At 35.4% G+C, this 23,330-nt stretch overlaps 1 non-coding gene and 1 pseudogene across 1 annotated transcript; both read right to left on the minus strand.

Annotated features, from left to right (window-relative positions):
* Positions 1 to 2,559: 2,559 nt before the first annotated feature.
* LOC100997275 lies at positions 2,560 to 4,077 on the minus strand (annotated as a pseudogene).
* Positions 4,078 to 20,742: 16,665 nt separating this feature from the next.
* Positions 20,743 to 20,813, minus strand: LOC116269295. Its single transcript, XR_004176774.1, has one exon. It is a non-coding gene; the product is annotated as a small nucleolar RNA SNORD56 (small nucleolar RNA).
* Positions 20,814 to 23,330: the final 2,517 nt, after the last annotated feature.

The following is a 23,330-nucleotide window of genomic DNA, read 5'->3' on the forward strand; positions in this document are numbered from 1 at the left end:
GATATGAAACAATGTTCACCATATGAAATTGAATTACAAAAGCAAGAAGTGAAATAATATAGAGTGTAAGATCTGTTTTGCTCAAATGTACTTTAAAATTTACTGTAAACTAAATCCACAAAAATAGAAACCTTTCTGTGCTGCTGTTTCTGCAGTGAGAATAGGGAAAACTTTCTCTATTTTTCTTATATTTCTGTGTCTATTGTCATTGTAATTTATTTTTAAAATGAACAGAAATTATTTCTATAATCAGAAAAGAATTAAGTAAATGTTGTTTACAAGATGAAGTGAAAAGAAAAAAGTTCTGCCCCATAGCAGCAGACACAACCCATTTAAAAGTGTTTTATCATTCTAGGTAATTGTTTAAAGAACATTTCCTATAAATAAACAAGCCTACCACTAAATCTACTGAAATTAGGCCCTGTATTAGAGTAAGTATATGAATGTTGTTAGTAATTACAGTGGCACAAAAGCAGCCTTCTGGTTTTGTGGTTTATGATTCATAATCATTTTTTTATTCAATATTAAGAAATACCCTGAAAATTACTATTGTCTTAAGAAAAAGAAAATGTACTTGTGTTATCTTTGAAAAAGGCAATGTCCAAAGCCATGTGACTGCTTCTATTTTATGAGAGAAACCCATAGTGTCTCAGGTCTCTTCCAGACACACTGGAATAACGCCAATGTAAGAATATTAACAAAGAGCAAGTGCTGAGCCAAATAATTTAGTTATCATTTGTTGACTTCTTCCATCTAAACTACATGAATCTTTATCCCAATGACACAAAGGCATCATTTCACTAAAGTTGATGAATAACTGTTTACATATTTTCCTACTGAATACTTAAATTTTGTCTTGTTCATTTGCGTGGTTTGTGTTGTTTTGGTTTGTTCTTGTTGTTTTGTATGTTAAAGATGTTCAACTTTTGTCTATCAAAGTTGTGGAAAATATTTTCCTAGACTGCTGATTACCATTCTGTTTATGGTATTTTTGTAAAATACAGAAGCTAGTTTTTTAGAGGGTTATATCTATTGGTATTTTTCTTTGTGAATTCTACTGACTGTATTAGTTGATTCAACAAATATTTACTACATACTATGTGCCAGATACTCCTCTATGTGATATGATACAACAGTGATCCAAAACACCAAGTACTCTTGCCCTCATGGAGCTTGCACTCTTACAGAAGGAGACAGACAATTAACAATTAAAGTACATCCAACTTTTGTAGCACCTGAATCCTGAGTCAGTTAGGGGCTGTCTTTAAGAAAAAGAATACAGGACCTTGGAAAGGGACCATGGAAGTGAAGGGCTTCTGAGCATATCACATGGAAATGAGTGCTATGGAGACAAATAAAGTGGAGGAGAAAGATAGGAAGTGCTAGGTCAGAAGTAGGGATCACACATTTTTCAGAGAAGCCACACTAAGACTGTCAAATTTGAACAAAGACCCAGAGGAGGGACAGAAGGACACAAAGAGGATATCTGGGAAAGAACATGGTAGAAGAAGAAAAGAGACAGTGCTAAATCTCCACAGGGAGAGAATGCCTGTAATGTTCCAGGAAAGGAAAGGAGGTGGGTAGGGCTGAAACAAACAAAGCCAGAGAAAAATAATAGAAGATGAGTCATAGAGGTACCAAATGAAATTATGGGAGACAGGGAGCAGATGGTGTAGGGCCTTGCAGGCCCAGTCAATTTTCTTGATTTTCTCTCTCCGAGAGTGAGAGGAAGTCACTAGAGGTGAAATGATTTAACTTATGCTTTCACTTGGATTGATAGCTTAAGAATAAATTGTAGGGAGAAAGAATGCAAATACGGAGATGGATAAGGAGGCTATTGCCGTAATCCAGGCAAGAGATCACGGTGGCTTGAATGAGTCTGCCTGGGGGATGTGAGAAAATATAATTTGTTTTTGAATATGTCTTGAAGATGGAACCATTAGGAGTTTCTGGTAAAATGGATATAGGTTGTAAAAAAGGAGAGTCTATGGGTTTTCTTCTAAGTAAATATGAAACTTTATTGAAATGAGAAATTCTTTTAGAGAATAAGCTTTTGGATACAAGACAAATGAGAAGTTCCACTTGGAGTATATTGAATTTGAGATGTCCATTGGATATATGAAGTAAGATTGTCACACATGCAGTTGGAGCTCAGTAGAAAAGTCCAGGATGAATATATACCAGGAGGGATCTTGTACAGATTTCTAACGTATCAACCTTATAATTGCTCTTTTCATTGTGGTAAAAATACATATAACATAAAATTACCATCTTAACCATTTTTAAGCATAAGGTCCAGTGATATTAAAAACATTCATAATGTCCTGTGTACCTGCTCTTTACAGTCCTTATATGTACTAAATGTTTATGTGGACTGGTGAATGGCTTCTTTTATTATTTTTCTGTAACCTTCTTTTTTCCTACTAATGCTTTGGCTTTAAAATAAAAAATAAAATTAATTAAAATTAAAATATATTTCTTAACATTGTGAATGTTAGAATATACGTTAGAAATCTGTACTCAAGAATTAAAGAATTTTCATTTTTAAAACTAGTATGGAACTATTAAGAAATAACATAGTTTGGCATAAAATGAGTCATACAGATCATGCTTCTGCTGGTAGTTTAAATTGAAAAAACATAGCAAATATTATCTCCATATATATGGAATTTTTATTTTTTTTTACTTCAAGCCTTTAATTTGAGACATGATGGAAAAATCTTGTAGGCACACAGGGAAAGGCATGATTACTGCTGAGTGAAGACAATCTAACTGGAAAGTTTTAATGCCTGTCAGCTAATGTCAAAGCTGAAATTCTGAAAGTATGACATGCTGCAAGACTGAAAGGAATGGAAAATTAGTGTTCCTCTTCTTTTTCTTCAACAGAATCCACACCAACCTCCTCACAATCCTTTTCAATGGCAGCCATGTCCTCACAGCCCTCAGAAAATGCTTCTTTTCCCATCCCCTCACCCACTTCCCAGTGAACAAAGGAACAGTTGGCATAACTCAAGTCAAACTTGTGGCCTAGGCAAACCCAGGCCTCAGCAATGGCTATGGTGTTGCTCAGGATGCACGCAGCTCTCTTTATGTTGGCCAGGTTTCCAGCAGGTACCACAGTGGGAAGCTGGCAATTAATGCCAACTTTGAGGCCAGTGAAACACCAATCCTCAAACTGGGTGTTGCATTTGGTCTTGTTAGTGGAACAGCAGTAAGTATTGACATATTTGGGAACCACATTACCACAGCGTAATAGGCAGTAAGCCATGTATTTACCGTAGTGATTCACAATCTGGTTGCCTGGCTCATTTCACAATCTGGTTTCCTGGCTCAAAATAAGCACTGGTGACCTCTGCTATGCATGGTAGTCTTACCCAGCAGAGATGACAGGACATATGTGACCAAAGAGAAGAGGATGCGGGAAGAGGGTACCAGGTCAGTCTGGAATTCTGTCAGACTCCATGAAATCTGAGAGAAGCAGTGATGGAGGACACAATCTGGCTAAGAAAGCAGTTAAGATTAGGGTAGTTTGGGTGCTCAATATTGGGGTTTCTACAACAGATGCCATAGATGGCCTCATTGTCTACCATGAAGGCACAATCAAAGTGCTGCAGGGTGGTGCTGGTGGTGGAATGGAGTTGTAGAGCTCAACCGCAGCTGTGGAAACCTGCAGGGCTGGGCAAATGGAGAACTTCAGTTTAGACTTTGTGGCATAATCAACAGAGAGAAGTGAACCCAGAACCGGTTTCTCCACCAAAGCTGTGGAAAACCAAGAAGCCCTGAAGACGTGTGCACTGGTGAACCAGCTTGCGACTTTGGTCCAAGACAAGACCAATGATCTTGCCAATGTCGTGATCTCCACAGGCACGGTTATTGGCAGCATCTCCCTTGTCTGTGATGAGCTGCTCAGGGTGGAAGAGCTGGTGGTAGGTGCCAGTGCAAACTTCATTGATGACTATGGGTTCCAGGTTTATAAACACTGCCCTGGACACAAACTTCCCTGCCCACTGAAGAGGCGTAGAATCAATCATCTCCTTACCCAGTGGTCTTGTCACTTGGCATTGGGCTATTGAGCTGGATGCTGTGTTCCAGGTAGTAGAGCTCCCAGCAGGCATTGCCAGTCTGGACACCAGCCTCACCAAGGTGGATGAAGATGCACTCACACTTAGTGGCTACAGGTTAGAAAAGCAAAAGTCAGAAGACACCGGGTCTCTGTTACCATCCCTGACATGTTAAGAGTCAAGTAGGTAACACATTGTATTTGGAAATTGTTTTAAAAAAGAGCATAAATAACTCATGAAACACTTTAAGAAGAAATGATAAAGGAAATTAGAAAATAGTTCTATCTGAATGCTAATGCAAATACTATAAACCAAAATGTGTAGGATTTGGCTAAAACCACAATTATAAGGCAAAAGCCTTAATTGTGTCTATTAGGAAAGAAGAAAAACCAAAAATCAGCACAACTTCCCGTTTACACAGGTAGAAAAAGAGTAATGAAGTCATCCAAAGAAAGTAGAAAGAAGGAAAAAAATAAAGATGAGAATAGAAGATATTTAAATGGAAAATAACCAATAGCTAACCCCATCAGGGGCTGGAGGGAAGCGGAAATGGAGACATTCTGTTCAAGGGGTACATGGTTTATCTACAAAAGATGAATAACTTCTAGAGGGCTGCTGTACAGTTGTACTTAACAATACTGCATTGTACACTTAAAAATTTGTCATGAGAGTAAATCTTAGGCTAAGTGTTCTTATCACAATAAAAAAATATAGAAACAATAGAGTAAAAAGTGCTCAAAGTTAATTCTTTGCAATAAACTAATACAATAGACAAATCACTAGCAGATTAATAAGAGAGAAAAACTTTAATGAAAACTGGACCACACAATCACAAAATAACACTTTGCCAATTATTTTGAAAATATATTTTTTAGAAAATAATACACTTTATAGAATAGATACAAGAATAAATAGAAGTCTCAGTAATCCTATTAAAATAAATGCAATTAAATCAGTAGTCAACAATTTAAGCATTGGTGGAAAACACAACAACAAAAACGACAATAACAAAGCCAAACCAACAATGACTGAAACAGGCCAAAACATATAATTTAAATATATTTACAAGACAATTTCAGTAAACAAGGATTTGATAGTATCTATTTTATTCACACTGTTCTAAAGAAAAAGAAAAAGTAAGACAGCTCCTCAACAATTTTACATTTTGGTAAACTATACTTTGATAAAATCTGTCAGGGATGTTAATGAAAGAAAATTTCAGACCATTGTCTTTTATAAAAATGGATATAAAAATAATAGCTTAAACATTACCAAATATAACAAAGAAAAACATGCACATTGAAATCATGACAAAGAATGATGAATTTTTTCTTAAGAATGCAAGCATAACAATGTTAAAACATGTATTAGTGTAATTTATCACAATAACAAATTAACAGTTTTTAAAACACATGATTATTTCAGTACATGCAGTAAAATCATTCAATAAACTCAGGACTCCTTTATAATATAAACTCTTAACAAATAGGAGTAAGAGATCCTATTTAATATGATAAAAAGTTAGCTACCAAATATTACCCATATTAACCAAGATACCTTATAATAAAATATTAAAAACATGCCTTTAAATCGAGAACAAGGCCCCAGTGCCTTCTTCTATTCATCATTGTATTGGAGTGCCTGCTAAATGAAAAAGGTATGCAAAATAAATTTGCAAGGGTTAGAAAAATATAAAACTGTCATCATTTGTAAAGATTATGATTACATATATGAAAGTCCAAGAGAAGTTACAGAGAATGGTTATTTAAAAATTAAAGCGATTCATATATACAAACAGCAAATAATTAAAAATATAATTTCAAAACACACAATCACAGAAGCAACGAGAGTACTAGAAATAGATGTAACTTCACAGAGGCAAGACTTTAATGAGAAAGTCATAAACCTTTGTTGAAAGTTAAAAAAGACCTAATTAAATGTAGAGATATATTACTTATAAATAAGACTTACTATAACAAATATATGAGTTCTTCCTCCTGTTTATCTATAATTTCAAAAAACCCCAATATTTTATCATTTTTATGGAGCATGATAAACTCATCTTAAAATTTATATTAGACTATGAAGTGCCTAAAATCGTTGAGACTTTTCAAGAAACAAAAATGATAATGGTCTACTCATTCAAAATATATTATGAAACTATAGTAAATAAAAGTTTAACTGAAAAAGTAATAGATAGAAAAATCCATTTACTGAACAGATCAAGGGTTCTACACACATACACATGGGTAGGACCACATATACATGGCTCGATCTGTTCAGTAAATGGTTCTGGGGTAATTGAGTATACATACAGAAATAACTAAGATCAAATATATCCCTACTTTATATAAAACACACATTTTTCTAATTGCATTAGAGGTATGAAATGAAAAGCAAAACTAGAAGATGTTTAGGAGAAAAAAAGTATTTTAAAAATTTTGCTGTTCCTATATTTCTTAAGCAGATTACCCTGAAAAGGATGAAAAATCAATCTGGATATAGAGAAGATATTTTCAATTCAGAAAACCAAAATTCATTAGTGTATGGAATATGCAAATAATTCCTTCCAATCAAGAAAAAGAGAAGCTAGTTATTGAAAATGTTTAGCAAAAGATAATTGATAGAAGAGATCATAAACTGCAAATTAACATTGAAAGAATGTTATATTCCATTAAGGATATACAAACTAAAACTGCAATAAAATAACATTTTATATCCATCAGATTGGCAAAAATAATGTCTGATAAATCCAAGTGTGGGGAAACCAGGTCTCCTATTGTCTGTGGTAGCATAAATTGGTAGAGATATTTGAATAGAAATTTGGTAGAGTAGTTTGGAAGAATTTGTCATACATATTAAAACTTGTAGCTGCATTTCCAGAAGTCTTTTGTAAACTCCTGCATATGTGCACAAGAAAACATAGAAAAGTGTGCTAATTTCAGCACTGTTTGTAAAAGCAAACACACGGAAATAGCCTAATAGTTGAAACAACCTAAGTAAGGGGATGGATAACAAACCATTGTTTATTCACTGGAAAAGATATCAGACAAAAGTGAAAAATATAAAAATGAATGAATTATATCTACCTACGTCAACAGGTATAATTCTCAAAAAAATACAATGCTGACTAAAGCAAAATGACACTAAAATACTTAACATTTGATACCATTTATGTAAAATTTTATACATGAAAATAATATTGTATATTGCAGTAGATATATTTACATATAATAAAAGTACAAAAACAACATAGGTGAATGGAAACACAAACTAAAGAATTGTATTTATGAGGTGTGAGTGGGAAAGAAGAGGTGGGAGCAGGAAGGGCTTTTGTCTTAGTTGTAGATTTTTTTAAAAAATAGAGGAAAATGAGCCAAATGTAGAAAAATATTAGTATCTCCTAGGCATCAATAGGACCTATAGTTTTCAGTTATTCCTGGCAATATTTTGTTATTAAAAATTATAACAAGAATATATGAAGTATTGTGACTGCTTTAACATTCAGGTTCTATAGGATCACTGAAAACTACATATGAAAACCAAATTATTTGGTTTCAGTGAATGTGTGAAATGCATTTGGATTTGGTGTCACTGATATACTGCATTTAGGAAGAAATAAATTCAATACACAGGAAACTGATAAATGTATGATTTTTATAGAAATAAATATTAAAATTTTTACTTACGAAATCTTGTTCTCCCATTTCCTTCCCTCCTACTCAGATAGAGAACATGTATCTGAAGTCATATATTACGTCTATGAGAAAATGATATGAAGCACAGATACCATCTCTGTGTAAGTTTTTAGTAATGCTCCACGTGTAAAAAGTAAATAGTTATTCTTGAAAATAAAGTCTATTATGCCTGATAAATACTGCCCTATGCCATGGTCTAAAATTTTTCATTATTTAAAATGTTACAAAGGCATAATGAACAATTATAATCAATATTTCTCATATTACATTCCATTTGAGTTTAGTAATATGAGATTAACTTTTTCTTCTGGAGTCATTCTGCTTTACTATCTCATTTTCCTTCAGCAGTAATTATTCCAATTTGTCATGGTGTTACAGCAAAAATCCAAAAAACATTAAAAAAAAACTCTAAGCTCATCTTGATGCCCTAAATTTTCTTGGATTTCACCAATTTTGTTTATTAGGTCATACAAGATCTAATTCTATATTAGCTGAATTTATGATTTAATATTGATAGTGAGAGTGAAAATAATTTGGCCATTACATTACTCTATTAAAATGGAAAGCTCTATGAACACAGCCACCTCTTATTAGCTCCATCTAGTCTTTGTTGCCATTAATCAGCATTGGAGATTGAGAGTTTTAGATCATTGTTTTTAAAATTGGTACTTGCTCAATTTCATAGCCTCCTTTACGTGTCTTGAAAACACATAAAGCTGAGATAGCTAAAGAACAAGACCATAGGGCACAAGATTTCCATCAAGCAGAGGGCACTCATTTGCACATATCTTTATTTTGCTAAATGATTACTACCAAGTGCAGATTCAGGCTTTGTACTAAGGTAATGTGGAGAGCTTTCAGGAAAAGCTATCCTGGGTCCAGAAGCTTGATGTGTAGGAAATCCAGTACTACAGATTAAACTAGTCTTGTAAGTCTTTCTTCTTCTTTACAGTCTCAAGAAGAGAGCTATCATCAAAAGAAACTGCAGTGGTAGTCATTTTATTTACATCACGTTCATGTGCATATACTCTGTGCTACAATCTTCAAAATTATGTTTATTGCTAAACTTTTTCCAGAAAACCCAAATCTGGTGTACATTTTGTTTCCTTCTTAGATGTTTTATCTGTTTTGTTGGCATGCACAACTTGAGGTAAGCCTGTTTCATCTTATGAGATTGAAACAAAACTCTTTTTGATCGTAAGTATAGAATTGGACAATTCAGAGCAGTTAGTGTCTTATTGTCTCAGTGCGTGCCTTTGAAATGTTTATAGTAGGCTACGTTGTGAAGATATTGTGAAAGTATTTTTATGTTTCAAGATAACAAATGCTTTGAATAAATCAGTAAAAATAAATTTTATTGGAAATTCTTGTCTTCATACACATTTTTGACTTTTCTGTTGATAACCAAACATTGGAGTATTGCTCATTTTTGCAGAATTTAAAAATTCTCAAGCAGCAATTCACTAGGATAAATAAAAATTAGCGAGACTCCGTCTAAAAAAAAAAAAAAAAAAAGTATTTTCCTAGAACACCAGGAGAAAACATTTTAAATTTGAATTCATTTGATATTTGTCTTTTTTTTGAGTACCTATCAATAGTATTAGTGGGGTCCATTTATTAAATAATAAATGACTCTTGTGTTGCTATCATGGAAGCTACAGTGTAATCAGGATGACCAGGAACATATATAGGAAAAGTTGAAAAATAGGCTAAATGACAGCAAATTAATGAGAATTACCCTTCACTAAGATATTAATTCAGAAGATAAGAGGCCACACAATGGGTTGGAGTGTTGAGAAAATCTACTGGAGTTTGAACTGTAGAAGTTTAGGATATAAGAAAAATTTTAAAGATGAAACTTTTAGAAAGCACATTAAAATGGGTTAGGGAAACTGACAATGAAAGGAAGGGAAAAGAATTAATAAGGTTAGCTAAGAAGACAAGATCAAAAGAAAGATGGGGAGGTTAAGGTTAGACATTAGCCTTGGGAAAAAGATAGGTATGTGTTACTGATAAATATACAAAGGAAAAGATAGGTAAAAGTTCGAGATGTTTGGAACTTAAAAATTTTTTAAAAGACTCTATTTGCCATATTGTTTGCATCATATGAAGTTAAAGGTATTAGACTATTTTTTTAATTTATACACCCAGCACATTCATACGGTTTTAACATACTCAATCAGCACTTCCTACTTCTAGCCTTCATATCTTGCTTTCTTTTTTTCTCCTAATAATGTGAGGTTTTATCATAGCCTCACATATCAAATAGTTTTTATTTCCTTTCCCAGCTAGAAATTATTTTAGGGAGGGCGGGAATTTTTTCTGATGTTATTTGTTATTGAAAGCCATTGTGAACATGTAGGAATGGTGTTTAATATTGTTAAGTGAATAAATAAGCTTGTTTATACTTTTTGTTTTTGCTCTTCATTATTTTTCCTTGCTTTCTAATTAAAGATGATTTTTGGAATTATCAAAAAGTAAGACATACATTCAATACAGAGTCAAGGATGATCAAAAGCAATGCTGCTTCCAAAGAGGGCCCAACTGAAACCAGGTAGCATGAATGTGCAGTGGGCAAGATCGCTGTATTTCTAGGATGAATGCTATGTTAGTCCATTTGCATTTCTTTCTATAAAGGAATAGCTGAGGTTTATTTGGCTCACAGTTCTGCAGGCTGTACTAGCATGGCACTAGCATCTGCTTGGCTTCTGGTGAGGCCTAGGAAGTTTTTACTCATCACAGAAGTCAAAGGGGGAGCAAGTGTGTCACATGGCAAGAGAGAGAAAGCAAGGAGTTGGCGAGGGGAGTGCCACATGCTTTCAACAACCAGGTATCTTGGGAACTCATTCTACTCATTACTGCAGGGAGGGCACCAAGCCATTCACAAGGGATCTGTCTGCTACCATGTCACAAATGCTTTCTTCCCATCAGGCCCCACCTTCAACACTGGGGATCACATTTTAACATGTGATTTGGAGGGAACCAACATCCAAACTATATCATATGCTGTTTTTAAAATACTATATTATAAAGTGCTCCTTATAAAATTCCAGTGGTGGACAAAAAATTGAATTGGAGATAATTACTAGAGAAAGGAACTGATTCGTGTAAGAAACAAGCAGGGTCCAGGTGAGGTTTTCCAGCATAGCTATGAGGCTAATGAAGATAGTAGCCATCAGTTGACAATTGATCCTAGTAAGGAAAAAAACCTTAGCGGGTCTGGGGAAGTGGGAAATTACGTTTGTAAAGGGGAAATACGAAGTTTAATATAGAGGGATGGTGATCAAACGGAGTTTCTGGGTTGAATCTTCTTCATAAGTAGAGAAATAGTATGCATCTCCTTTACTCTGAAAGAACACTGCCTGGGTTTTAAGAAACTAGGCCCTATTGAAGTAGGCAACATTTTGTCCAGTCACCAAATACCCTCTTCTTCCTACCTTGGTTTATGTGCATTTCTTTTTAAATTCTAGTAAGCCCTTTCTTACTCCATTAAGTGTCCATATATATTATGTCTTTCTTTTTTTCTCTCTCTCTCTCTTTCATGCAATACCTCCTGGCATCCATGTATCACCAATTAAAAGGGTAAAAGGGTAAAAAATACCTGCAAATCACAGGTATTAATAGATAGGTAGGTAGGTAGGTAGCAGAGGGAGGGGAGAGAGAGGGAGAGAGAGAGAGAGAGGGAGGGAGAGAGAGAGACTAAGGCTAGCTTGTAATTTCAGGGGGATCTCAGATCTCTTGAGTCTTTAAGGATTTTTTTATTATTATTATAAGGATTTCAATCTGACAAAAGGTTTAAATCATTACTACATAGTTTCCTTGTGGAAACATATTGAAGACGACTCAGTCAAAATATTTATTGGCATAATGTTCATTTTAGGAAATCAGAGCATATCTACTTCCTTTAGATGTCCTGAAGCTCCCACCTTATTTGTTGGTATGTCATACAAACAGTTTCTGTGATTTACTCTGAACTTAGTGAATTGAATAGCTTTTAATATGATTTTTGTCTATTATTAAACATATGTGTAATTAACTTTAAAGAATTTTTGTGTTTATGAGTTGGGAGTTCATTTGACAAAAAAATGACTGCCATGTGTGAAATTGTGCTAAATAATCAGAAAAATAACTTTTAATAGAGCATGGTTAATTTTACCTTAACTTGGTAGAGATAGTTACATCATCTTGGCAGTGTTATTCTACAATCTCAAACATCCTCCAGAGATAAAGCAGCAGCATTAATTAAAAATTCCAGAGCAAAATTAATGTCAGACTTCAAAATAAAAATAATTAATTTTCCAAATTTACCCTCTGCTGGTATTTTGAAGTATAAAATGTATTTACCTTATATTGCTAAAATAATGACATCTAGCATTTATAAAATATTATCCATTCGCCTTCTTCATCCAAATGTTTTTACATATACTCCTTAATTTTGCCCTCACCATCATCTATTTTTGACAAAATGTTTGACCAAGATTTTAAATATAAAAAGGGCAATAAGCACTTAATATTTATATTATTTTTAAGTCATCAAAAATGTAAATTTTATCCTCACCAGGAGAGTGAGTCACTAATAGACATAAGAATATGTTGTATTTATAATACATTTTACAGGGATTGCTTTGTATGCATTTAGACTGCAAGTGGGAACTACAATCATGGGAAGTATGTGAATCATTATGTTTCACAGTATGAGATTCCTTGCCTCAACTGTAAGTGATGAGAGTTTTAGATTGGACTTACTAAATGTGTAATTATATACAGCGATAGCAACATGGACTATTGAGGTTTGAGAAGATTTGTACATACTTTGAACCCTAGAGCACATGACTTCCAAGAAACAACTGGAGGCATAATTTTCAAAATAAATAGCCAATTTTAATTTGTGTTTTTCTGTGGGGGAAACATAAATTAGTGAAAGATTGCTAAAATGTTATAGGTTGTGAGTTTTTATGATACCATCTGCTGTTGTAGCATAATTAGATATTTCTTTTAATTTTGTGACAAGTGACCCTTTACATATGTGATTTATAAAGTGATTGTATTTACATGTAGTGTATTCTTTTGAGATTCTCATTAATACTAACGGCTTCCTGTCCCCTGAAATGCAAATGATAGGTATTAATAGATAGGTAGGTAGATAGGTAGGTGGGGGCAGGGAGAGAGAGAGAGAGATAGAGAGAGAGAGAGGGAGACAGAGAGACTAAGTCTAGCTTATAATTTCAGGGGGATCTCAGATCTCTTGAGTCTTTAAGTATCCATTGATCTCAGATGCTCTCCTATGACAGTTACTTCATATATTTGAATATGTCAATAAACTGCTTAGATCCTGGGTATAGAGAACTCACCTGAGGATAGTTATGTTATTTTGATATAAGACCCCTGCGTGAGCTACTCATTTAAAATTTTATAAACGAAATAAACTACTTAAATTGAAATCCTCACCAGCTCTTATATTTCTGTATAGGGTTTAAACTATTTAGGATTATAAGGAGGGATGAGATTTAAAAGTTGACATAGCCAGATGTGGTGGCTCATGCCTGTAATCCCAGCACTTTGGGAGGCTGAAGTGGGCGGATCACAAGGTTAGGAGTTCAAGATCAGCCTGGCCAACATGGTGAAACCCCTTCTCTACTAATAATACAAAAATTAGCTAGGCATAGTGGCACATGCCTGTAATCCCAGCTATTCTAGAGGCTGAGGCAGAAGAATCACTTGAACCTGGGAGGCAGAGGTTTCAGTGAGCTGAGATTTTGCCACTGCACTCCAGCCTGGGCAACAGAGTGAGACTCTGTCAAAAAAAAAAAAAAAAAAAAAAGTTGACATAATTGGATATACTCTATTTTACTAGGACAAGTTTTATGGTTGCCTAGTTTAAGTTAATAACCTAATTTTGCCCTTTCTTTTTGTCTTAGGTCTTGAGCATCTTTCCAGATTTTTTCTGCTGAGCTCACCATTATTTTGGCTTTGAAGCTCAATGTGATAGAGGTGATCATGAGGCATGCCATGTGTAGATGTCTTTCAGCTAATAAATGACCATCCTCAAACTGAGCTTGTCAATAGTGGCTTTTCAGATGAGAGCAGGGACAGAACCTTACCTAGGTGTACACTTGACTTGCTTTAAATTACAGTTGCACAAAAACAGCAAAGAAGTTAGCAGTAGTCTTGCCCCTTGGTTCTTGAGACCGTGTTCAACTGATTACAAAAGACACAGCAAGTGCCGGCCATCCTCCTGCTCCCTTTCTAGGCTTCTAGCCCCTCATTTTGCCTTACAGCAGAGCTCCACTGGACAGACAATTAGCACGGGATTGGAGGCCATTCTCCAGCTTTCTGCATCTGCCAAATGATGGAGAGGGTTTGCCTTTTTCAGATCTTTCTGAAAGGGATCACCTATTTCTTTTAAACATCTAATATATTTCAAACAGAATGGCTATAAAAAGTAACCAGTTACATGTATAACACTATTGCTTTCTCAACAATCAGTGAAGACAGTTGGATTTACAGCCAGAAGACAATCACATTATATTGAATCACATATTCATACTTCATTTATTTCTCCCTCAAGCACTGCAGCTGTAATAGCTCCTAGGAAGCTTTAAAAATATGCAAGAACATTTTAAACCTCCAGGAACACTTAGACTTCAAACTACTTTTTCTTCTTGTATAACATCTTTAAATAATTAATTATTTCTTTTGTTTCTTTTTTAGTGTTTGGTTTGGGAAATATTAAGACAACTGGGAATGGAAAAAAAAAAAGGAGAAGGAATTTGTGATTTTTCCATTTCCATAAAATCAACAACCTTGCTTTCTAGAGTGGATTCTTACAGAGGTCAATAGTACACTTGTGTGTTGTTGAAAATTGTTAGCACTCCTATCTAAATGCCACAGGATAGTGTTCCAAAGACGGTGAACAACAACTCCAGGGCTCCCCGGGATCCTCCGTTGCTATTACCACCGGTGGATTTTTTTGAAAATCATTTTTAAGAAATGGTCATAAGCAGGAATCAAATGGTTTGGAATGAATCTGTTTTGTTGGAAGAAGGGGTTTAATTAACTTTCGAGCTGCACAAATTAATCTGGACTTTAGTGAGGGCCTGAAAATTGATAAAGTGTGAGCACCTATTCAGAAAGTACTTGACCAGGAAATAAATTCATTTATTTGAGGTCAGTGACCCTACAAGTTGACAAGTGATTCAGATTAATACACACCTGGGTTTCAAGTTTCACATATTGCTTGGCAGGAGCTTCTGCCCTATCCCCCACCCCTAGTGCTGCTTATCATCCACCTCATCTAGTTGTCACCTTTTTCTCTGGACCATTTTTCTGACAGAAACCCTTTGCAGAGTTTTTTTTGAGGGGGTGGGGGAATTGGGGGGCATTGCAATCAGTGCAATGATTCATTTTACTTGTTTTATTCAAGATTGAATCATAACATTATGATTTAAAAATAAGACAGAAAATAACTACCTAGATTAAACTTATCCTCTTAAAGATAATAAATGTCCATCAAACAGAATGATTTATAAAATAGTTTCATAAAATCCCACTTGATTTAATGATCTACCTAATTTTTTGCAATGTCTTTTTTTTTTTTCTTATTGGGAGCTAAACACACATAACATACACTCATGTGCATGCATACAAACACAGGCACACACACAGACATGCCAAGCATTTGGAGACTCTCCTCTATATTATCTTTAGTAATACAAGGTTGGGGGTCAAGCCTAACTGTAAGAGAATATTGAAATAATTAGAGCAATTTTGTGTGAGAGTAAGGGAAAAGACTCACTGTTTATTCTAAGAAGATAGAAAATTGCAAAAATAAAAAGTATCATCATTGATTTCAAAGGAAAACTTGAAACAGGATTCAGTCTTGCTACCCTCGTTTAAAAAATAAGAAATTGTGGTCTTAGAAGGTTCTGATCTACTACATTCTTTCATAGTTCACATGAAGTGGCAATGGGATGATTTAAGGTGTTTTTATTTCCCCTTGATTTAGTGTCAAGTATAATTTAGTAGACAATTATACGCAATACCTTTGATAATTAATTTTCTACACCAAATTAGGCTTTGGCAATCCTTCTCTTAGTCTGGTGTCATTATTCTTGTAGAATAATGTACACGTTAACTTTGTTTTCTTTTCTCTTTCTCTATTAATGCTTGTTTTTTCAAATAAATATTAACTATTCCACGTAACTTCTAAGTTTCAGATTTTAATAATAATTTTTTAATTACAGGGTCAACATATTCTTTGAAAAAAATCCTTAGCAAATACCAGAGAAGTTAGAGTTTAGCAGAGCAGGACTTTTCTTCATTTTTTAAATTAAAAAATTGAATCAACTCTCTGTATACTTCAACAACTTTCTACCCTCAAAAGAGAAGATTTTAATATGGTTAAATCCGAACATATATTTGAAAAAATTAGAAATAATGGCCTTATCAGATAGTTACTTATACTTTTTAAAAAATACTTTAAGTTCTGGGATACATGTGCAGAATGTGCAGGTTTGTTACATAGTATAAACATGCCATGGTAGTTTGCTGAACCCGTCAATCCATCATCTACATAGGTATTTCTCCTAATGCTCATCTACATAGGTATTTCTCCTAATGCTATCCCTCCCCTAGTCGGCTACCCCCAACAGGCCACGGTGGGTAATGTTTCCCTCCCTGTGTCCATGTGTTCTCATTGTTCAACTCCCACTTATGAGTGAGAACATGCAGTGTTTGGTTTTCGGTTCCTGTGTTAGTTTGCTAAGAATGATGATTTTCAGCTTCATCCATGTTCCTGCAAAGGACATGAACTCATTCTTTTTTATTGCTGCATAGTATTCCATTGTGTATATGTGCCACATTTTTTTTATCCAGTCTATCATTGATGGGCATTTGGGTTGGTCCCAAGTCTTTGCTATTGTGAACAGTGCTGCAATAAACATATGTGTGCATGTGTCTTTATAGTAGAAGGAATTATAATCCTTTGGATATATACCCAGTAATGGGATTGCTGGGTCAAATGATATTTCTGGTTCCAGATCCTTGAGAAATCGCCGCACTGGTTTAACTTCCATAGTGGTTGAACTAATTTACACTCCCACCAACACTGTAAAAGCATTCCTATTTCTCCACAGCCTCATCAGCATCTGTGTTTCCTGACTGTGTAATGATTGCCATTCTAACTGGAGTGAGATGGTATCTCATTGTGGTTTTGATTTGCATTTCTCTAATGACCAGTGACAATGAGCTTTTATTCTTGTTTGTTGGCCACATAAATGTTTTCTTTTGAGAAGTGACTGTTCATATCCTTTGCCCACTTTTTGAAGGGGTTGTTTTTTTTTGTAAATTTGTTTAAGTTCTTTGTAGATTCTAGATATTAGCCCTTTGTCAGATGAATAGAATGCAAAACATTTTCCCATTCTGTGGGTTGCCTGTTCACTCTGATGATAGTTTCTTTTGCTGTGCAGAAGCACTTTAGTTTAATTAGATCCCATTTGTCAATTTTGGCTTCTGTTGCCATTGCTTTTGGTGTTTTAGTCATGAAGTCTTTGCCCATGGCCATGTCTGGAATGGTATTGCTTAGGTTTTCTTCTAGGGTTTTTATGGTTTTAGGTCTTACATTGAAGTCTTTAATCTATCTTGAATTAATTTTTGTATAAGGTGTAAGGAAGGGGTCCAGTTTCAGATTTCTGCGTATGGCTAGCCAGTTTTTCCAATGCAATATATTAAATAGGGAATCCTCTCCGCATTGCTTGTTTGTGTCAGGTTTGTCAAAGAACAGATGGTTGTAAATGTGTGGCATTAATACTGAGGCCTCTATTCTGTTCCTTTGGTCTATATATCTGTTTTGGTACCAGTATCATGCTGTTTTGGTTACTGTTGCCTTGTAGTATAGTTTGAAGTCGGGTAGCATGATGCCTCCAGTTTTGTTCTTTTTACTTATGATTGTCTTGGCTATATGCACTATTATTTGGCTCCATATGAAATTTAAAATAGTGTTTTCTAATTCTGTGAGGAAAGTCAATGGTAGCTTGATGGGGATAACATTGAATCCATAAATTACTTTGGGCCGTATGGCCATTTTCACCATAATGATTCTTCCTGTTCATGAGCATGGAATATTTTTCCATTTGTTTGTGTCCTCTCTTATTTCCTTGAGCAGTGGTTTGTAGTTCTCCTTGAAGAGGTACTTCACATCCCTTGTAAGTTGTATTCCTAGGTATTTTATTATCTTTGTAGCAATTGTAAATGGGATTTCACTCATGACTTGGCTCTCTGTTTGTCTATTATTGCTTTATAGGAATGCTTGTGATTTTTGCATGTTGATTTTGTATCCTGAGACTTTGCTGAATTTGCTTATCAGCTTAAGGAGATTTGGGGCTGAGACAATGGGGTTTCCTAAATATACAGTCATGTCATCTGCAAACAGAGACAGTTTGACTTCCTCTCTTCCTATTTGAATACCCTTTATTTCTTTCTCTTGCCTGATTGCCCTGGCCAGAACTTCCAATACTATGTTGAATAGGAGTGGTGAGAGAAGGCATCTTGTCTTGTGCCAGTTTTCAAAGGGAATGCTTCCAGCTTTTGCCCATTCAGTATGATATTGGCTGTGGGTTTGTCATAAATTGCTCTTATTATTGTGAGATACGTTCCATTAATACCTAGTTTATTGAGAGTTTTTAGCATGATGGGGAGTTGAATTTTATTGAAGGCCTTTTCTGCATCTTTTGAGATAATCATTTGGTTTTTGTCATTGGTTTTATTTAGGTGATGGATTACGTTTATTGATTTGTGTATATTGAGCCAGCCTTGCATCCCAGGGATGAAGCCAACTTGATCATGCTGGATAAGCTTTTTGATGTGCTGCCGGATTTGGTTTGCCAGTGTTTTATTGAGAATTTTTGCATTGATGTACATCAGGGATATTGGCCTGAAATTTTATTTTTTTGTTGTGTCTCTGCCAGGTTTTAGGATTAGGGTGATGCTGGCCTCATAAAATGAGTTAGGGAGGAGTCCCTCTTTTTCTATTGTTTGGAATAGTTTCAGAAGGAATGGTACCAGCTTCTCTTTGTACCTCTGGTAGAATTCGGCTGTGAATCCATCTGGTCCTGGACTTTTCTTGGTTGGTAAGTTACTGCCTCAATTTCAAACATTCAAGTCTGCTGAAGCTGGGCCTACAGCTGGCCCTTCCCCCAGGTGCTCTGTCCCAAGGAGATGGGAGTTTTATCTATAAGCCCCTGACCGGGGCTGCTGCCTTTCTTTCAGAGATGCCCTGCCCAGAGAGGAGGAATCTAGAGAGGCAGTCTGGCTGCAGCAGCTTTGCTGAGCTGCAGAGGGTTCAGCTCAGTTCGAACTTCCCAGGTGGCTTTGTTTACACTGTGAGGGGAAAACCACCTACTCAAGCCTCAGTAATGGTGGGCGGCCCTCCCCCTACCAAGCTCGACGGTCCCTGGTTGACTTCAGACTGCTGTGCTTGCAGCAAGAATTTCAAGCCAGTGGATCTTAGCTTGCTGGGCTCCTTGGGGATGGGATCCGCTGAGCTAGACCACTTGGCTCCCTGGCTTCAGCCCCCTTTCCAGGGGAGTGAATGGTTCTGTCTCGCTGGAGTTCCAGGCACCACTGGGGTATGAAAAAAAAAAAAACTACTGCAGCTACCTTGGCTGGGTAGCCTCTAGGGAGCTGGGACTAGAGGTGCACACCAGAATTCCTGGCTAACTTTTTGTGTTTTTAGTAGAGACAGGGTTTTGCTATGTTGCTCAGGCTGGTCTCAAACTCCTGGGCTCAAACAATCTGCCTGCCTTGGCATCCCAAAGTGCTGGGACTACAGGTGTGAGCCACCATGCCTGGCCTTTAATGATTTTTTACTGTACAAATTCACTTAAAAATAATCTCTATTTTCTCTTATATATCAATCATTGAGATTCAGGGGTATTTCTCCTTATGTATTTCTTACTCCCAAATCAGCATTATACTTGAGAGTGAATAATGAGCATATACATTAAAGTCAGGAAAAAATGTCAGGATGCCCATTCTCATCACTATCTTTCAACATTGTTTTGAAATTACTGTTAAGGAGTGGGATTGAGAAGATTAGGTGATGGAGAGACAATGATTTTTTTTTTCTTTTTTGCTTTATTCCTTTATATGTTGTTTATATTTATTACTTTTAAAAAATAAAAACACTATCACTACAAACAGACATCTCTATATATAAAGTTTACATTACATAGCATGGTCTATATTAAAAAAGAATTAGAGTCTGACTCACTTCTCAAACTTGCTAAATTCTGTTACTCTGGACTATTGAGAGTAGAAGATTATAGATTTAGGGGTAGGAGTTAGGTGAAAGTAGAAATAAGCCAGGTTGGAGATTTTAGGATGAGAGGCAGACATTAGTTTTGGTCAATAACGTTGTGGAATTTGGAACCAGGTGAAATAAATCATTAAGATTCAGGAGTCAACGTAGTCCACCAAGCTTTGAACAAAGGAAGTGTATAGTAAGTACTTCCTACATATCAGGCACAACTTATTTTGGCTGACTTAATTCTATAAATTTTCTTAAAAGGTAGAACTAGCCATCTTTATTTTATACTGGGGAAATATAGAGAGAAATTAAGTAATCTAGGAAGGCTTGGACTTGAACCCATATCAGTCTAACTCTAAAGACTACACTCTTAACTACTGAAGTATACTTCTACTTATTTGGATGTTTCTCAAGCAGCAGCTCTGAATTTCAGGCGAATCTATCAGATTAATTCTGTTGGTTTATCTTTCCTACATGGACACCATCACTATTTTGAATGCTGCTTTCAAACTCAGATTTTCCCAGTAATTTACAGGAACTACATTGATTTTTTAAAGCATTTTTCAGAATTTTTTGTGTATAAGTGCATTTTTTGAAACTCTGGATTCAAACCAGTAATGGGTCATGGAATCAATCTAGTGGTTGTGATTAGCATATTTTTTCTTCTTTTATCTTTTCTTCATTCAGACCCACAGCATCAACACTCATTAGGTGAGCTGTTGCTGGCAAAAAATATTGTCATCCTAATAGTGTATTTTAAATGTAATAATGCAGAATAGGAATATAGGGATAAATAGAAAATATCAGAGTTTATTAAATATAATGATGACAAATATTCTGCGAGACATTATTTCCAGATATACATAGACAGATACACACACACACACCCCATGATGTATGGATTGCAATGTAAAATATATTCTTTACATTGAAAGGTTTAAAAGCCACTGGTCTATAGAATATCTTGGCTTCAGATTAAGTGCTATTTTATTTCCTGATTTTTATTTCAAGTAAGTCTTGTCTCCCTAATAAATATAAACCTAATTGCAAGCGTAAAGGTAAAATGGCATACATCTCTAAGTTTATTGTTGCACCTAACCTGATGCTTGGCACATAACAGGTTCTCAACAAATATTATAATAATTGTAAATGTAGGTGAAGAGGCTAGGATAGCACTGGGGAGCAGTGGGCAGCTGGCCAAATCCGTAGGTAAGCTCTCATAGCTCTGGCCTCCAAAACTGCTAGACCAAGGCAGGACTGAGAGACACCAAACAACAAGATGCAAGGTGTCAGATAGGAGCACTGATTATTTTGTATGGCTTGTTTTTTTTCCTCATGTTCAATGTGGAAAATACGCACAACAAAGAAAAGAAGAAAGGGGAAAAATATACCCATAATCCTAAAACTGAAAGATAACCACGATTATTTATAACATTTACAGCCCATTAACATTTGCTACATCTTTCTCCTGTCGTTCCTGTAGTATTACTCTGATAGTACCCTATGCGTGTGCCTTACCATATAATAAATTCTCTTCATAATTATAGTTTCATTGGTTATATAATAGCTAATTGTAGCTCTGTTTCACAGCTTATTCAAGCATTCTCTTACTGTCAAACATGTTAGATTGTTTCCAATTTGTAACATTATAAATAATGACTTAACAGCTTTATGTAAAACTTTTCCTGACTTTTTCATTTTTAAATTGATAAAAAATGGACTTTTAAAGGCTCTTGATATATATTATGAGGTCTTGGATCACTCATTGTGATCAAATTTTAAATGGCAAGGCACTGTGTCCTAGGACACCCTGCTTAAAGGGCCATTGTATTTTTCATATGGATTGATTTTTGGTGATTTTAATTACCCATATGCATTTCCTCTTTTGTTACCCGAAAGTATCTATTGAGTTTAATCTAAAAAAGTCTCAATTGGCCTGCAGAGCAATTACCATTTCCCTTACGAATGTTTGCAAAGCCAGAGTTTTAACTGTAAATGAGGTTCGTGCATCTATGTTTGGATTGTATATGATGTCTCAGATTTAGGGTACTGATGTGGATAAAAGACTTATCCTTTGTTCAAACGATAATAATATACTGTCTTTATTTTTTGGTTGTATGTAGTGAAGCATGTTGCTTTTCTGTATTTATCAACACTGCCCACAATGTGAGTGGGTTGAATGGAGGATTAATAAAGAAACCTTGAAGGCAACCTATTTTTATGTGTTTCCTAGTTTATTAGAATAGAATCCTATTTTCATTCTATTCCTCTAACAGTTTATTTTTTCTCCTCAAACAGACAAATCTTTGTTGTCTAGGAACAAAATTTAAATAATGCTCCAGTTATGATAAATCTTCTGATATAGGAGGAGATATTTCTGGTGATAAATTAGACATTTTCTGTAGCCTAGCATTTGATCACAACTATCAAATATGCCAGCATATATTGATTTGCCATGATGGTAATTAAGAACCACATATTTCACCAAGTTATATTAAGTTCACTCAATTCTTCTTTTTTTTTTTTTCTCCTGGTTCCATTGAAAATCAGATTAGAAGAATGCCATGAGAGATTGTGCAAGTTAACCTATTCTACCTCTCTCCCTTTTCTGCATCTCAGGATACTTTTCAGGACCCCTTGCTGTCTCAGGGACTCAGCCAAAGGCATCACAGTAGGTTCAGTCAAAGGCAGTGCCATGGACTGAGTATCTGTGTCCCCTTAAACTCATATGTTGAAGCTCTGACCCTAAATGTAACTGTATTTGGAGATGGGACCTCCTAGGAAGTAATTAAGGTTAAATGTAGAGAACTAGGTGCTCGCAAAGGAGACGTTCCTGATAAGTCCTGCTCTTGCAAACAAAACAGGGCATTGGGGGCTTGTTTATGTGTAAACATCTTGAAAATCCAGAAAGTCAGGGAAAGGTCAGAAAAACAACAATGTGTCTTGTGACTTGGCAACATTCCACAAACGACTGTACAAAATAAAGCAGAGCGTGCCATTCGAGGCGGCCGCCATGTTTGTCTTGTCTTGTGTTGTCTTGTGTGTTCATTCCTTTGTTTAGGAAACACACGGACCCCAACAGTTAAATGAGGTAATAAGGGTGGGACCCTGATCCAATAGGATTAATATCCTTGTAAGAGACACCAGAGAGCGCGTGTGTGCATTTCCTGTCTTTCTGTCTCTCTCTGTCTCTCTCTCCCTGTCTCCCTTTATCTCTTTGTGTGTCTTTCTATCTCTCTGTCTCTCTCTCTCCCATGCGTCTACCAA

The sequence above is a fragment of the Papio anubis genome, chromosome 10 (assembly GCF_008728515.1).
Source record: "Papio anubis isolate 15944 chromosome 10, Panubis1.0, whole genome shotgun sequence".
Lineage (NCBI taxonomy): Eukaryota > Metazoa > Chordata > Mammalia > Primates > Cercopithecidae > Papio > Papio anubis.